Source organism: Loxodonta africana, chromosome 5 (assembly GCF_030014295.1).
Source record: "Loxodonta africana isolate mLoxAfr1 chromosome 5, mLoxAfr1.hap2, whole genome shotgun sequence".
Lineage (NCBI taxonomy): Eukaryota > Metazoa > Chordata > Mammalia > Proboscidea > Elephantidae > Loxodonta > Loxodonta africana.
Genome location: NC_087346.1, coordinates 85,071,532 through 85,085,776, shown reverse-complemented (window position 1 = coordinate 85,085,776; position 14,245 = coordinate 85,071,532). Strand labels below are relative to the sequence as shown.

The window sequence follows — 14,245 nt, the reverse complement described above, 5'->3', positions numbered from 1 at the left end:
CATTCAAAAAGAACAAGTGGATACTGTGTGGTTTAAAATCAGGAAAGGTGTGTGTCCAGTGTTGTATCCTTTCACCATACTTAGTCAATCCGTCTGCTAAGTAAATAATCTGAGAAGCTAGAATATATGAAAAAGAGTGGGACATCAGGATTGGAGAAGGCTCATTAACAACCTTCAATACACAAATGACACAATCTTGCTTGTTGAAATCGAAGAGGACTTGAAGCACTTACTGGTGAAGATCAAAAGCTGCAGCCTTCAGTATGGATTACACCTCAACATAAAGAAAATAAAAACCCTCACAACTGGACCAATAAGCAACATCATGATGAATGGAGAAAAGATTGAAATTGTCAAGGATTGCATTTTACTTGGATCCACAATCAACATCGATGGAAGCAGCAGTCAAGAAATCAAAAGACTCATTCCATTGGGCAAATCTGCTGCAAAAGATCTTTTTAAATGTTAAAAAGCAAAGATGTCACCTTCAGGACATGGCATTTTCCAATCACTTCATATGCATGCAAAAGCCGGAAAATGAATAAGGAAGACAGAAGTAGAATTGATGCCTTTGAATTACGGTGTTGATGAAGAATATTGAATATACCATGGATTGTCAAAAGAATGAACAAATCAATCTTGGAAGAAGTACAGCCAGAATGCTTCTTAGAAGCAAGGATGGAGAGACTTCATCTCACATACATTGGACATGTTATCAGGAGGGACCAGTCCCTGGAGAAGGACATCATGCTTGGTAAAGCAGAGGGTCGGTGAAAAAGAGGAACACCATCAACAAGATGAATTGATGCAGTGGCTGAAACAATGGGCTCAAACATAACAAGGATTGTGAGGATGAGGCAAGACCAGGTAGTGTTTTGTTCTGTTGTACATAAGGTCAGTATGAGTTGGAACCAGTTTGATGGCACCTAACAATAACAATATTAGAGAACATACTCTGTATGATTTCATTTTTTTTTTATTACCATGAAAAGGCATCTGTAATTGGCACCACACTAAACTAAGTCTCAAAGACGAAACAGATCTACATGGTTTATCAAAGATACAGACATTTTATAAATTAAAAGCTTGTAAAAATAGGGTGAAAAGTTCAGGTGAGAGCAAGAAACAAAAATCATCTCATGTTCTGTCAAAGAGTTCTTCCAAAACGCCATGTCCACAAGAATGGGTATTTTGAACATCTGTCCTCAGGTAGGCTTTTGCCTAAGACAATCTTTTCAGCTGATGGGCATTTTGCTCTGATAATCAGGTCTGCTTCATTGGCATGGGGATGTTGGCTGATGCCTGCTCCAGGTAGGCCAAGGACTCCTGAGGAAGGTCGGCAGGCTTTTTGTGCTGCATGTTGATGTCATCCAGCACCTGCTGCCAATGCCACAGCTTGATCAGATGTTTCTGGACCAGGGCACCTTTCTGCTGCAGTTCATTCCTTAGTTCCAGGACATCCTCTTTGATAACTTGCTCTGGTTTCTGGGCAGATAAATGCAATCTTTTTTTGTAGGAAAAAAACGTTCTGTCTTGCAACATCCAGAAACTTCTGGATACACTGATCAACACCAGTTCAAATTTCTTCCTGATCGGTGCCATTGATGTAGTCCTGACTCACCAGAGGAGCAAAGCAGGTCACAAAAGTGGACTCCAGTTCATCCATCAATGTAATGTTAGAGGACTTCTAATCTCCTGGCATGGCCTGAAGAAGCAAAGCCTGGCCCAGGAGTCCCACTGGGGTGGCGGGGGCCCTTGTGGCTGTCCAGAGAACATGCTACCTAGCAACGCCACCATGTATGCAATGGCTAGGAAGAGATCCCAAGATTTTATTTCTTTGAAATATGTATATAATTATTTTAAGGCTTGAACTACAGGCTGCCTCGATGAATGTTGCCCATGCACTTAAAAAAAAACGTATATTCTGAAGTGCAGGATGCTCTGTTCTGTACATATCTCCTAATTCAAGTTGTTTGATAATTCCATTCAATTCTCTTATGTTATAAATGATTTTTTCTGTCAGGTGAAAATAGATGTTAAAATCTCCAGCTATGGTTGTTGATTTAGTCGCTTCTCCCCTACTTCCATCAATTTTTGCTCTGTATATTTGAAACTCTAGTTTTAGGTATGTGTTGTTGTTGTTAGGTACAGTCAAGTTGGTTCCCACTCATAGCAACCCTATGTACAACAGAACAAAACAGTGCCCCATCCTGAGCCATCCTTACAACCGTTATTATGCTTGAGCTCATTGTTGCAGCCACTGTGTCAATCCACCTCGTTGAGGGTCTTCCTCTTTTCCACTGACCCTGTACTCCGTCAGGCATGATGTCCTCCAGGGACTGATCCCTTCTGACAACATGTCCAAAGTATGTAAGGCACAGTCTCTCCATCCTTGCCTCTAAGGAGAATTTTGGTTGTACTTCTTCTAAGATTCTAAGACAGATTTGTTCATTCTTTTGGCAGTCCATGGTATATTCAATATTCTTTGCCAACACCACAATTCAAAGGTGTCAATTCTTCTTCAGTCTTCCTTATTCATTGTCCAGCTTTCGTATGCATACGGTACTATGGAAAATGCCATGGCTTGGGTCAGGTACACCTTAGCCTTCAAGGTGACATCTTTGCTCTTCAACACTTTAAAGAGGTCCTTTGCGGCTTTTTTCTTTTTTGTGTGGCAGATTTACCCAATGCAATACGTCTTTTGATTTCTTGACTGCTACTTCCATGGCTGTTGATTGTAGATCCACGTAAAAGGAAATACAACTATTATTTAGTTTTACGCACCAACCACTAGGGCCAAAGAAGAAGAAATAGAAGATTTTTATCAGCTGCTGCAGTCTGAAATTGATTGAACATGCAATCAAGATGCATTGATAATTACTGATGATTGGAACGGGAAAGTTGGAAACAAAGAAGAAGGATCAGTAGTTGGAAAATATGGCCTTGGTGATAGGAACAATGCCGGAGATCAAATGATAGAATTTTGCTAGACCAATGACTTTTAGGTATGTGCACATCTAGAACTCACTTTTTCTTGATTTAGAAGAGGATGTGGAATGTGTTGACTGTTATATGATTATGAAATGGCCCTAGTGATCTCCATTAATATGCCAAGTTTTGGGCCCTACTTTGTTTAATATTAATGGAGACACACCAGCTTTCTTATGTTTACTGTTTGTATGATGTACTTCTTAACATACTTTTACTTTCAACCTATGTCTTTTTAAATGTAAAGTGTGTTTCTTGTAAGCACCATATAGTTAGTTCTTGCTTTTTTATCCAGACCACAATTTCTGTCTTTCAGATGTTTAATCCATTTAAATCCAATGTAATTATTGACATGATTGAAGTGTAACCAAAAAAAAAAAAACCAAACCCAGTGCCATCAAGTCGATTCTGACTCATAGCAACCCTATTGAACAGAGTAGAACTTCCCCATAGAGATTCCAAGGAGCACCTGGCAGATTTGAACTGCCAAACCTTTGGTTAGCAGCCATAGCACTTAAAGGTTAAGTCTAGCCACTTGCTATTTGTTCTCTGTCTCCTGTGTTCTTTGTTCTCCCTTTCTTCTCTTCTTCTAAGTTAAACGTGTTATTCTTACTTTCTATCACCTCTATTGGAAACTCTGGTGGCATAGTGGTTAAGTGCTGCAGCTGCTAACTAAGAAGTCGGCGGTTCAAATCCACCAGGCGCTCCTTGGAAACTCTATGGAGCGGTTCTACTCTGTCCTATAGGGTCGCTATGAGTCGGAATTGACTCGACGGCAGTGGGTTTGGTATCACCTCTATTGACTTACTAGCTCTATTTCTTTGTGCCAGTGTTTTCTTTAAGGATTAAAATATGCATTCTTATCTTATCACAGTCTACCCAAAAGTAATATTATACTACTTCATAGTTTAAAAAATTATTTTACAATAATTACCAATAAATACCATTTATACCCCTTCTGTCCTTCTGCTTTTCACATGTTACTTCTACATGTGTCAATTAACTTTTAAATAATTTACAAAAAGAAAAAACACTCTTACATTTACTCACAGATATACCAATTTCAGTGCCCTTCCTTCCTTCTTGTAGATCTGAATTTTCGTCTGGTAAAATTGCCCTTTGACTTCAAGAAATGTCTTTAAACTCATTTAGTTTATGTCTGATGGCTATGAATTCCCTCAGTTTTTATTTCTCTAAAGATATTTTTACTATGCCCAAATTTTATGTATTATTTTTTCTGTGTATAGAATTCTAAGTTGATAAGTTGACAGACTTTTTTTTTTGCCTACATTTTAAAGATGCCATTATATTATCTTCTGGCCTCCAGTAGTTCATATGAAAAGTCAGTTTTCACTCATATTAATGTTCTGGTGGCACAGGGGTTAACTGGTTGACTGTTAATCGAAAGGTTGGTGGTTCATACCCACCAGCCACTCCACGGGAGAAAGATGTGGTAGTCTGCTTTCACAAAGATTACAGTCTTGGAACCTTTATGGGGCAGCTCCACTCTGTCCTATAGGGTCACTATGGATTGGAACGGACTCGATGGCAATGGGTTTAGTTTGTGTTTTATATGTGATGTGTCTTTTTTTTTTCTCAAGCTGCTTTTAAGACTTTCTCTGTGTTTTTGGTGTTAGGCAGTTTGACTATAGTATGTGTAAATAAAAAATGTATCCCCCCCCAAAAAAATAACCAGTTACCATTGAGTCGACTCTTAAGCATATATAGGTGTGGTTATAGTTGTAGTCATTCTACATCATGCACCTTGAGCTTCTTGGATATATGTGTTGGTTGTTTTGGATCAAATTTGGAAAATTTTTATCAATATTTCTTTGACTGCTTTCATATTTCACTTTCTCCCTTGACTCCTTCTAACATACAATGTTTATCAGATTACATGATGCTATTCCTCAGCTAGTAGACCCTTTGTTTTTTTTTTTTTTCTTCTCTGAATGCTTCAGTTTGGAAAATTGCTGTTGACTTTCCTCAAATTCATGAATCTTTTCTTCTATTATAGCCAATCTACTTCTAATAAATTTTTAACTTCATACTTTTTTAAATTTTAATTCTTCAATTTCCATTTGAATTTTTTAAGTTTTCATCTTTCTCTGGAAATTCCCTAACTCTTCATTCAATGTATTAATCATATTCCTGTCAATTCTTTGACATATTTATCCCAATTATTTTAAAGTTCTTATCTACTAGTTTCGATTTCTAAATTATCTGCAAATCTGTTTCTGTGGACTGATTTTACTTTTGACTACATGTCACAGTCCCTTATTTTTTGTATATCTAGTAATTTTTTTGTATATTGGCATTTTAAATGAAATGCCGTAGAGATCCTGGATTCAATTATCTTTCTCTAAAGAATGTTGTGTTTTGTGCTAACATAAGTTAATATACTGGAAAATCACATTAATCTTGTGGAGATGTATTCTTTTATTTATATATTCATTTCACTCTCGCCATTAGTGCTTGAAAAAAATAGGCTGTTAACCTGATCTTTATACCTATGAAGTTGCTCTTCCCATGTTTCAGTGGAAAGTCCAGGGTGTTTATCAAGACCTTCTAAGTTGGTAGAACTCTAATTCCTAACTCAGTCTACCCAGCAGTAGAAAGCTGCTGAAATTTCTGCCCAGTTCTTTTAGCTTTCCAGCTGAATCCCACCTCCCCAGGCTTCTTGATATCTTGACTTGCATATGCTTATTTCAGTCATCATCTGGGGATTTGGGCAGAACTCACACACAGATTTTAAAGCTCCCACCTCAGAGATGCCCTCCTTTATGGAATTTTCTGTCTCTGATATCCCCAAACTCCCTTCTCTGATGTATCAGGCATCAGAACTTCCTGATTCAGTTTTTGCTGCTCCTAAACCCTACAGATGAGGTATGTCTATAAAGGAAAGGCCATATAAATGTGAATCTCACTCTTCTTGGAATGGTATAACCTCCTTGAGTTTATGCCTCCTGTGGACACACCCTGCTTTGCCCCATCGTTGATCTTATAACTTAAAGGACAAGGGCCTATGGCTGAGAATTCCTATTTGCTAATTCTCTACAAATCATAAAATTTGAAAATTCTACCAATATACTTTGGATGTCATATCAAATTCTATTAAGAACTTTACATATTTGATATATTTTGACAAAGAAACAATATTTAATATTTGGTGTCTAAGATGGCTTATGTCTTTTTATTATATAAAACACTTTTGTGGCATGTTAAAAAATTCCCTTGCCCCTGTCAAAATATATCATTTTTTGAATATATAGTTATTTCAAGATTATAAAATTAAGACTACCTTTTTATTATATGTTGTAGCCTTTTGTCTAAACAGGTTTGAATGTAACTTCTTTTGATATGAAACACTTTTCCAACACTATACCACACAATATTGTGTTGTGATCCATAGGGTTTTCAATGACTAGTTTTCAGAAGTAGATCAGAAGTTTTCTTTCTAGTCTTAGTCTGGAAACTCTGCCTAACCCTGTTCACCAAGGGTGACCCTGCTGGTATTTGAAACACCAGTGTCATAGCTTCCAGCATCATAAAACATGCACACTACCACAGTGCAACATACTGATAGACAGGCGGTGGAACGAAAAATTATGTAGTATTTAAAATCTCTAGGACATCTTATGATTCATTAAGTGGGTTTTCTCCTAATGCATGTTCCCAGTGTTGTATTTAGGAACTAATTCAGAATAATTCCAGTTACACAATTTAGTAGATTTGAGATCTTAGATACCTTTCTAAGCCCGATTTTCTCATCTGAAAAATAGGGATAATTGCATTGTTCATTCCATAGGGTGGCAGGGTGAGTATAGCACGTAAGCATCTCTTACATTCATAGCACATAAACATTTTGAAAATATCACCTTAAAAAATGTAGAGCTAAGAGATCATTTTCTAATTATATGGATCCTCTTGGATTTACTGTAAGTAGAACAAAGGTAAAAATAAGAAGGAAAAAAAAACTTTGAAATTCTGGATCAAGAACATGAAGAAGACCAGATGAATATCTACATATCTGATGGAATTCCACAGTTCAAGTTCATGTTCAAGACTTTTGACTTGAACACATTACCATATATACAACATCATTTTTATTTATATTCCTAAAGCTATGAAGCAAATAGGCATAAATATTTTTGCTATCATTTTAGTGCTGAAGAAATGGGTGTTTGTAAAAGGTTAAGACATTTTTCCATGTTGAAACTGCTAGTAAGTGGAAGGGCTGGACTTAGATGTGGGCTGCCTAACTCTGCAGATCAGGCTTGTAACCTCTGTGTGAGGAACATGCATCAGGGGAAAATATCTACTTAGGATGAATCACAAAAAGACTGTCCACAGAGTTTCATATAATACAGCACGGTACCAGTACTGTAAACCATATTTTATATCAAAATGTTTTGGTTATAGTACAACTTGTACAAGGCAAGGTCATGGAAGCTCCATAGACACATCCAAACTCCTTGAGGGACAAAATTGCTGGGCTGAGGGCTGTGGGGACCATGGTCTCAGGGAACATCTAGCTCAATTGGCATAACATAGTTTTTAAAGAAAATATCCTACATTCTACTTTGGTGAGTAGCGTCTGGAGTCTTAAAATCCTGTGAGTGGCCATCTAGGATATTCCACTGGTCTCACCCCTTCAGGAGCAAGGAAAAATGAAGACAACTAAAGATACAAGGGAAATATTAGTCCAAAAGACTAATGGACCACATTTACCATGGCCTCCACTAGACTGAGTCAACTAGATGGTGCCCAGCCACGGCACTAACTGCTCTGACAGAGATCACAATGGAGGGTCCCTGACAGAGCTGGAAAAAAATGTAGAACAAAATTCTAACTCGAAAAGAAAGACCAGGCTTGTTGGCCTGACAAAGACTGGAGAAACCCTGAGAGTATGGACCCTGAACACCCTATCAGCTCAGTAATGATGTCACTCCTGAGATTCACCCTTCAGCCAAAGATTCGACAGACCCATAAAACAAAACTAGACTAAGAGGGCAATGACTAGAAAGCAATAGGGAACAGGAAAGCTGGTATTAGGGAACCCAAGGTTGAGAAGGGAGAGTGTTGACATGTCATGGGATTGTTAACCGATTTCATAAAGCAATATGTGTGCTAACTTTTTAAAGAGAAACTAGTTTATTCTGTAAAGTATGGTAAAAATAAAATAAAATGTTTCAGTTATATCTAAAAAATGTAATAGTGCATAGAAGTTGGTCTTCAACCTTCTAGGTTATCTACTTAAAACAATATTAGCTTCAACTTAGGAAAAGAGGTTATACATTTACAGAGGGAAAAGAATTTTGGAATAGACTACTTAGGCTATTTATAATACACAGCAAATATTGTAATCTCTGAAATATATAAGACTATTAATAAAATTTTATGTGAAATTCAAAATATGCTGGTAAAATTGATACATTTTGAGCGTGATGGAAAGTTAGTAAACAGAACTCTTCAGCTGTTGACATTCAGTCTTCAAGTTATGGTATAAATGATAAAGAGCACCAGGAAATGTCCTAAGCAGGTTCTGAAGTGCTTCATCTGCTCATTCAATAGCATTTATTAAGCACATACTTAGTACCAGCGTTAGCCAGGCCCATTTCAGTAGATAGTACAGTGGACATTGGGCTGTTCCAACTCTGGCTCTGGCTTGATGATACTGAGTGCATGAGCACTCTACCACTCTACCACCACTTTTTGTTTTAGCATTTAAGAACCAAATGTGCCATGGAGATTGGGGAATGACAATCTTTCAGATTCTACGACATTGACACACAGGCATCTAATTAACTTGCAGGAGTGCACGGCCACTAAGCTCACTTTTAGTTGAATAGGTAATGTTTGGAGAGGTTTTGGAGAGGTTTAAGGTTTAGATTAATTTGTCTGTGTCCATCACGGACTTAAAAAAAAAAAATTCTTGCTTAGTATTGAAATATACGCAAGCCCAATAAAGATGAGATCAATTTTCATGGTTTCCAATCCACAGAAGAGTGGTAATTGCCTAAAGGTATTTGTGTGTTGTATTTCAACAAATTTTGTAGGACACAATATGTGGAAACTTTTACAGAAGTAGTATTAAGTTAAACCACTGGAAAGCTTCCCATAGTGTGGCTTACGGCTTGCACTTTCCTGCCACTAATTCTAATCCTTTAAAGGTAATGGCATTATGGGCTTTTTTATGAAGCTCATTGTTAAGCCTGTTCAGGTAAACATTCTCATTCCTGTTACCACCTAGTCTGAGGGTATTATAACTGAAAGAATATAGAAAGATTGTCTAACCAATTCCATTTGCTATTGAAAATGCCCTCTGTAGACCCTCAACCTGTGGTCACCAAAACTCTCCTTGAAAGTGTGTGTGTGTGCAAATTTTTTTAAAGTTTTTCCTTAAACATTAGTTAAAATATCTTGATATTTTCATTCTGCCCTATGAGTCACCAAAAATAAACCTAAGCCCTTTTTCATATAACAGCCCATCCAAGCTCTGAAGGGCACTCTTACGTCTCCCTCAGGACCTCTCTTTCCCAGGAAAAACTTCCTGGCTTGCTCTTCCTGGAATTACCCTTGCCCTTTCAAGAATGACCATGTGGTAAAGATTTTACAAAGGAGATTTTTTAAATCTATTATGTTTGTACTGTTGGACAAGGGTCTTTTCTGTTTGTTAGAGTCTAGCCATTTGAATTAAGATTAACACAAGAAAGTCACAGCAGCTCCTATTGAACGGATTCAGCCAGACCTTCAGCTTGTTAGCCAACCCTTGTGGGGTTGAATAAGGGGAGAGAGTCAGGTTGAATTAAAGCAATCAAAGATTTCAACTTAAGAGGACTGAAAATTTTATAACACCAATCAGAAAAAAATAATTATTCCCTTCTGATCATTTTTATCTTCAAAATTTCCCTACTTGTATTAAGATTCAACTAACATTTCAAGCACCTGTTTTGTTCAAATTACTATATTAACTTTATATCAGCTGAGGAACCTACTTATCTGAGGAACCCTTAGCGTGTATGGCAAGAAGAGGTATGTATACCTAAGCCACCAGCAAAGTGTGTCCTAAGCTAATAGCTTCGATGCTGCTGAAACCATCATCTATGAAGCCAGACATCATGATGAGTGCTTTTACGTGAGTCATCTCAGTTAATTCTCAATTCCAGAGAAAACTACCTTTATCTCCACTTACAGATGAGAAAATTGAGGCTCAGAGAGTCTGACTTACCTACTCCTAGCTAACAAAGAGAAAGATCTAAAAATCTAACTGCAGATCTACATGATGGTGAAATCTAGAACTCTTTCTACCTCATTTAGCTTGGGAGTATCCATGCCTGATTCTACATTATTTCTGTAGCCTCAACATAGCTGGAAATTCAATAACAGGATAATCACAGCTTTATGCAACCAGCTAGCTTAATTAGAACTACCTGTAGACCATCAAGGAAACCCTGGTGGTGTAGTGGTTAAGTGCTACGGCTGCTAACCTAAAGGTCGGCAGTTCAAATCCAACAGACACTCCTTGGAAACTCTATGGGTCAGTTCTACTCTGTCCTATAGGGTCGCTATAAGTCGGAATCGACTCGACGGCAACAGATTGGCTTTTTGGTTTGGCAGACCATCAAAAAGGGAAATCAAAGATCAGCAAAGCAAAAAGTTCCCACTAGAATCCACTTTTATATGGGAGTGACGTGCTAGCATTGGGTTGGATCTCTCTAACAAAATACTTTTCTGAAGAAAAAGAATCCATATTCTTATTCAAACCCAGAGCTGGCAGCTTCACCTTGAAAATGAATCACAAGAGTCATTTCAAGTATAACTGAAAATTTGGAGGCTTTTAGTGGAAGCTTTTCTTTTTCATTATTACTCTTTAAAACATTTTTCTTCCTCACTTACTTAGACTCACTTAAAAAAAAACAGAATCTGTAAGAGGAGACTGCACCTGACAGATCTAACAAAGATTCTTCTTCTTAAGATAAATACATGAATAAGATAAAACTGTTTATTCAATTCAGCTAATGGGTATAATTCATTCAATTAAGGGGATGGTAATGAAGATTGACTATGCAACACATTCAGCTGTATGGATCATGAAAAATTATGGATAACATTACAAAGAACGGGAATTTGAGAACGCACTTAGTTGCGCTCCTGAGGAACCTGTACATAGATCAAGAGGCAGTCGTTCAAATAGAACCAAGAGATAAGACACTGCATGGTTTAGCCAGGAAAGGAGTGCATCAGGGTTGTATCCTTTCGCCATACCTATTCAATCTGTATGCTGAGTAAATAATATGAGAACCTGGGCTGTAAGAAGAACAGGGCATCAGGGTTGGAGGAAGACTCATTAACAACCAGAGATATGCAGATGACACAACCTTGCTTGCTGACAGAGAAGATGACTTGAAGCACTTACTGATGAAGATCAAAGACTACAGCTTCAGTATGGATTACACCTCAACACAAGGAAGCAAAAAGCCTCACAACTGTACCAATAAGCAACATCATGATTAACAGAGAAAAGACTGAAGTTGTCGAGGATTTCATTTTACTTGGATCCACAATCAACAACCGTGGAAGCAGAACTAAAGAAATCAACTGACACATATTGGGCAAATCTTCTGCAAGAGACCTCTTCAAAGTATTAAAAAGCAAAGATGTCACCTTGAAGACTAAGGTGCACCTGACCCAAGCCATGGTGTTTTCAATTGCCTCATATGCATGCTAAAGCTGGTCAATGAATAAGGAAGACCAAAGAAGAACCAACACCTTTGAATTATGGTGTTGGCAAATAATATGGAACTTACCATGGATTGCCAGAAGAATGAACAAATATGTCTTAGAAGAAGTAGAGCCTGAATGCTCTTCAGAAGCAAGGATGGCGAGATTTGTCTCACACACTTTGGACATGTTATCAGAAAGGATCAGTCCCTGGAGAAGGACGTCATGCTTGGTAAAGTAGTCCAGTTCATCCAGTAAAGTAGAGGGCCAGTGTAAAAGAGAAAGAGGAAGACCCTGGATGAGTTGGATTTACATGATGGCCATAACAATGGGCTCAAGCATAACAACAATTGTGAGGGTGGCGCAGGACCGGGCAGTGTTTCATTCTGTTGTGCACAGGTCACTATGAGTCAGAATCGACTTGACGGCACCTAACAACAACAATGAAGATAAGAAGGAGCCTTAGTGGCACAGTGGTTAAGCACTTGGCTCCTAATGGACAGGTCTGTGGTTTGAACCCACCAGCTGTTCCACAGGAGAAAGATGAGGCAGCCTGTTTCCTTAAAGATTACAGCCTTGGAAACTCTATGGGGTAGTTCTACTCTTTTTATATGGTCACTATGAGTCAGAATCAACTCAATGGCAGTGAATTTAGTGATAGATAGAAGAGAGATTGATTAGAGGAATATGGAAGAGGGGGAAATTTAATGTAGAAGTTATGGGACAATGAAAGTATAAAGTGAATCTCAGATTCCTGGCTTGGATGACTGATGGGTTGGGTGACCTCCCCTCACCCGCCTCCCAAGATGAGGGATTAAATCAAAATGAGAAGAAAATTTGTAGGTAATTACAGTAATTTAAGTTCTGAATGTGTTGGGTTTGACGTGCCCATGACACATTTAAATGGACTACGTAATTGAGCGAACAGTCTTAAGAACTGAAGGGAGAGCTTGAACTGAAGGCACAGGTTAGGGAATCAGAAGTAGATTAAATTACTCAGAGCAAGTGGAGTCTGAGAAGTCATCAGTTACAATGAGTTGATATTAGAAAGCTGAAAAATAACAGGATAAAATGGTTTAACAGAATCCAAGGAAGGACAGCGCCTAACAACAAAAAATGCGGAAAAGTCAGTTTTCAGATTGGAGTAGTCGTTAGAATAAAATGTCACAAAAAGTCAAAGAACATAAGGACAGAAAAGTATCTATGGTTTTACCAATTAAGTGGTAAATGGCAAGTTTTGTTAGAGAAATTTCAAATAAGTAGAAGAGATCGAAAGGCAGGTTGTTAGGCAAAGCAATGAACAGTATTTTATACACTCATAAACACAAATTGATACACATTTGTCATCTCTCACTCTGGGGAGATCTTCTCAGACCTCAGACTGATATTAATGAAAACCAATAATGCAACAACATAATAGGTTTAATAAATTAAGTTTCTGATTCAAACACTTTAAATCTGTGAGATAAGGTTGAACATTATTTATACCTAAAGAAGTTTTATATTTCCTCTTCTCATGGAATGATTTTTTTCTACCTTCTACTGTGAGCATAATGCACTAGCTAACAGTGTGGGTTCTGGAACCAAATTGCTGGTGTTCAAAACCATCTCTGCCAGGGTACTAGTTAGGGCATTATAGACTCATTAATAACTTTCTGTACTTCTCGGTCTGTAAAATAGGGGTAATTTTGATAATAATACTTAGCTCTTAGGATTTTTTATTGTATTAAGGATGCAATACATTAAAGCACTAATGTCCATGTTTGAGCACTTAAAATCCTCAAGAAACTTTATTGTTTATTAGTTTTCTGAGTTCCTTTGAAAACTGATTCCTGGAAAGAATAAGATGAAAAGAAGGAACTTTGCCGCACGACTATAATTTGGATTATTTCATCTCTGTTGAAATAGAAATTGAACTCAAGGATGTAATAATCTTGAGGGCATTCAAATTAGAATTAAAAGCCCAAGTTTTATGATGCTTGGCTATAGAAAAGAAAATGTGTAACCCTCTTTAGAGTGATTCTTGAATTTTTATAAGGTCCTACCTAGTTTTTAGCTAAATAATTGATGATTATTCCCTTAAAACAAACACAATTTGATTTATTCAATACATCTTTAACTTAAAGACAGGATATAGTGTTCCATAAGGTAGCCAAGAAGATTTGAGGCTCAAAAATTTGTCCGTTGAGGTAAAGACATCACAAAAAAAGAAAATTACAGACCTATATCCTTCATGAACATAGATGCAAAAATCCTCAACAAAATTCCAGCCAATAGAATTCAACAACATATCAAAAAAATAATTCACCACGACCAAGTGGGATTTATACCAGGTATGCGAGGCCGGTTTAATATTAGAAAAACCATTAATGTAATCAACCATATAAATAAAACAAAAGACAAAAACCACATGATCTTATCAATTGATGCAGAAAAGGCATTTGACAAAGTCCAACACCCATTTATGATAAAAACTCTCACCAAAATAGGAATTGAAGGAAAATTCCTCAGCCTAATAAAGGGCGTCTATACA

The 14,245-nt window shown here is 37.3% G+C and overlaps 1 pseudogene; it reads right to left on the bottom strand.

Moving 5' to 3' along the window:
• Window positions 1-1,212: 1,212 nt before the first annotated feature.
• LOC100661163 (mediator of RNA polymerase II transcription subunit 28-like) lies at window positions 1,213-1,797 on the bottom strand (annotated as a pseudogene).
• Window positions 1,798-14,245: the final 12,448 nt, after the last annotated feature.